This window comes from Lactuca serriola, chromosome 5 (assembly GCF_051521515.1).
Source record: "Lactuca serriola cultivar US96UC23 chromosome 5, Lser_US96UC23_V15, whole genome shotgun sequence".
Lineage (NCBI taxonomy): Eukaryota > Viridiplantae > Streptophyta > Magnoliopsida > Asterales > Asteraceae > Lactuca > Lactuca serriola.
In genome coordinates, this window is record NC_136412.1 from 60,434,974 (window position 1) to 60,439,286 (window position 4,313).

A 4,313-nucleotide genomic window follows, 5' to 3' on the forward strand; every position below is an offset into this window, starting at 1 on the left:
ATTCTTCCTGAAGCTTCCTAAAGTCCTTTATTTTTGTTTCTAACTGGGCCTTAAAGGGTTTTTGTCCTTTCCTAAGTTGATATCCTTCATATCTCAGGTCCTCAACTTCTCTTTTTAATAAATCAATTTGTTCCCGAAGAAATTTAATCGTGGTTTCACAAGATAGTGTACATGAAACTTCACATGAATGAGAACATGAAACTTCATTTACCGGAAGGTTTACAGAACTCATTGTATTTCTACACTTCAAAGCATCAAGTTCCTCAATTACATCAGCAAGACTAAGATGATTGAGATCTTTTGTCTTCTTGATGATAGCCACGTTCATGTCCCATGATTTCGGAAGTGCATTCAGCAGCTTTTTGTTTATCTCAGATTTGGTCAAGAAGATCCCAGCTATATTCATCTTAGTAGTGAGTGTGGTAAATCGTTGCAACTGAGCTTCCAGGGTTTCTCCAGGGATATAATTGAACATGTTGAAATTTTGTCTTAACATCTCCTGATGACTCTCTTTCATGTTTTCAACTCCCTTGTAGACCTTAAAATCAATTAAAAAGCACAACTAGAAGCCAAAATCAAACTTAAAAGTCAAATTTAAAAAGTCAAGCTCAAAAATCAAACTTGAAAGTCAAACCGAAAAGTTAAATTTGAAAATTTAAAAGTTAAACGAAAAAGTCAAAGTTTAAAGTCTAGGGTCAAACTTGAAAGTCAAAGTCAAAATTTAAGGTCAAAAGTTAAAAAATAAAAGCCAAAAATTAAAATATAATTTTATTTATTAATTTTAATTTAATTTAATTTTTTTTATTTATTTGTTATTATTATTTTTATTTTTTTATTTTCGATGAAAAAGGAATTTAAAATTAAAAGGAATTGAATTTTGGGGTTAAAAGTGTCAAAAATGCGAAACTTGAAGCGAAAGCGATGCTGCTGCTTCCGAGGACTCCTATTTTTTTAAATGCGAAGCGATGCTGCTGCTTCCGAGGACTCCTTCTGGCCGTGAACTTCGGACACGCTGCTGACCGCAAACTCAGACCGGCCGTAAACTCCGAGGGCGCAAGCTCGGACCGTGAACTTCAGGCAGCAAACTCCGGACCATGAACCTCGGGCCGTGAACTCTGAAACCCTAGCCGTCGGCCGCAAACTCCTCCACACCCTCGTAGGTGTCGACCAAAAACACCGATTTTTCGACTTTGAAGCTCCAAAACTCGATTAAAAACCCTTTTTTATTAATAACACGAAGAACAAACCCCCCTTATTTTTCAGAGATCTATCCAAAAACGCAAGAATATTTTGAAAATAAGATTAAATTATGTTCCAAATCTAACAAAATTACCTGATACAACTAAGCTCTGATACCAATTGTAAGTCCCTAATTTGCATGTGTATCAATCAGATCCGTTTGATGGTGCAGAATCCCAATCAAAAAGATGATGTCAGATCAAATAGAAGAGAAGGAGAAGAAGAATAATATGAATCTCTATATGAATTGATTAGAATTAAAGTTCCAAATACAAAAGATTCACACACACAAAATGCTCTCTAGTTTCTCTCTTCTCTCGTTTATGTCTCACACGTTCATCAATCTTTACTCCTCACCCCTAACACCTATATATACACAAGGGGAACATGGGCCGGATAACATGGGCCGTAAATGGGTTTACGGCCGTAAACACTGACCGTAAACCCCACCTAGCCGTAAACTAGACTGTAAGCTCATAAAATATTAGATAAAAATATAATTGCCCAAAAAAGCAAAGTATAAACCATATTTTGACCCAACATTGGTGGATAAAGAAGTGAAGATGAAAGATTTCAAGTTAAGAACACTTGATGATTGGAAGATCCTATGGATATTAACACATATTAATGTGTGTAATTATAACAAAACTAGTATATATATATATATATATATATATATATATATATATATATATATATAGAGAGAGAGAGAGAGAGAATCACTAGATTAGTAAGGAAAAACTTACCAAAATATCAAGAACCAACTTATGAAAATTAGCCTTTAGATAGAAAGCTCGTTATTGAGGAAGGAGATGAACAAAAATGAAGAAGATGCGATGGGGGGGGGGGGGTGTTTCGACCGAATTAAAGAGAAGAGGGAGGGAGGGTGACGGAGGGGGTGGGTATGGGGGACATGGAGTGGTTTTCTTGAATTTAATATTCAAGGTTGTCATATAAGACAGAGGTGGTCTTATTATTTTACTTTTATAAAAAAAAATGGGTAATTTTCATAAGAGTTTGGGATTTTTTTTTATAAAAAGTGTGGTAAAAATGATGTATAATTACTTAATTTGAATCAAATAAAATTTCAAATTATTATGAAAATTAGTATTATCAAGCATAATAATACATTACATGAATGTTAGAATGATTCCTAATCCTTTTCGTTAAAGTTTGAGTGTTTAAGCCGAGTAAGGAATTTGTCGCATTTGGTGACAAATTCACCAAGAATCTGAATATGTAACGTTTCTTATGAATTTGTAAAGTTTATGAACTCAACTACATTGTGTTATGAGTATTATTTATTCCTAATCAATATATAATTGAATTATCGAACTTTTTACGTTACTAACCCTAATTAGGGTTTATATTCAATAATAGGTAACAAAAGAGGTGCTTTGTATTATAACTTGCCAATGGTACATTAGAAACGTTAGGGAATATCACATTCCTCATAAAATTATAATACAAGTTGAGTTGGCCCGGTTGACTTTTGTTGACTTTGTTTGACGAAAGTTGACAGTTGTCACAAAAAAGAAGTCGGAAAAGAAAGAATCAAATATCAGAGCACCACCTTTTCCATCAAGATTGAGAGGCAACAAAAAAGAGAGAGAAGATAGTGAAATCATGGCAATGTTCCGGAAAGTTGAAGTCAACATCCCTCTCTTAGATGCAATCAAATAGTTACCTAGATATGCTAAGTTCCTTAAGGAACTTTGCACATCTAAAAAGAAGCTGCAAGGTAATGAGACAGTGAAAGTAATTAAAAATGTTTCTACAGTTTTTTAGAAAAGGATACCCCCAAAGTGCAAGGATCTGGGTGTTTTCATCATTCCTTGTCAATTGGGAAACCTTTATGTCCCTTGTGATATGCTAGATTTAGGAGCTTCAATTAATGTTTTACCATATCATGTTTATAAATCTATTGGCATAGGCACTTTAACAAAAAACGGGGTGATTATCCAACTTGCAGATTGTTCTATAGTACACCCAAAAGGTGTATTAGATGATGTTTTAGTGCAAGTTAATGAACTTGTCTTTCCTGCATATTTTTATGTGCTTGATATAAAAGATGATGACCACCTAACCTCGAGTTCCATACTTTTAGGTAGACCATTCTTAAAAATAGCTAGCACAAAAATTGATGTCTACAATGGTACATTGTCTATGGAATTCGATGGGGAGGTCATCAACTTTAATATCTATAAAGCAATGAGGTACCCAAGTTCATTGTACAAATTTTGTTGATATGATCCAAACTTTAACTTAAAAGTGTTTTGAGTTGACTAACCATGATTTGTTGGAGTTAGTTTTGAGCATAAATTTTGATAACAATATAGTCAATGAGATTATAGCAGATTTCAAGCTTGATGGGGAGTTGCTGGAAATTGTGGAGTTCATGGAAGAATGGAAGAATATGAGGTATGATAATACCAATGTGAAATTGCCCATTTCTAACACAAAACTTCTTCCTTCTATAGTGCAGGCACCTAAGCTAGAATTGAAGACACTTCCAGATCATTTGAAGTATGCATACCTTGGAGAAGAGAAGACTTCCCATTGCATAAGAAGATGAGTTGGTGACTTTTCTAAAAAAAGTATAAAAAGGATATTGGGTGGACAATTGTTGACATAAAGGGCTTGAGCCCTTCCTTGTGCATGCATAAGATTCTCATGGAGAGAGACATCAAATCAACCCGAGAGGCATAAAGAAGATTGAACCCACCCATAATGGAGGTTGTAAAGAAAGAAATAATGAAGCTTTTGGATGCACGTATGATCTACCCCATCTGTGACAACCCGAAATTTCCATTTGTACGAACATCATCTATTCAATAGAAGCCAGTTCAGTTTCAGTGATTTTCAAGCTTTTCCGAACAAGTTTGTGTACATTAGGGTTTATGTTTTAGATGAAATCAGGAGAGTGGATACTCCTGGTTTTGTGAAACTTGGGCATTTCAAGTTTCATAATAGTACAGTCCAACATCAGGAATAAAAATATTTTCTGCCAAAATATTCCAGGACTATAAATAGTTTTCTGAATTAAATTAATTCATTATTCACAATTCCAAATA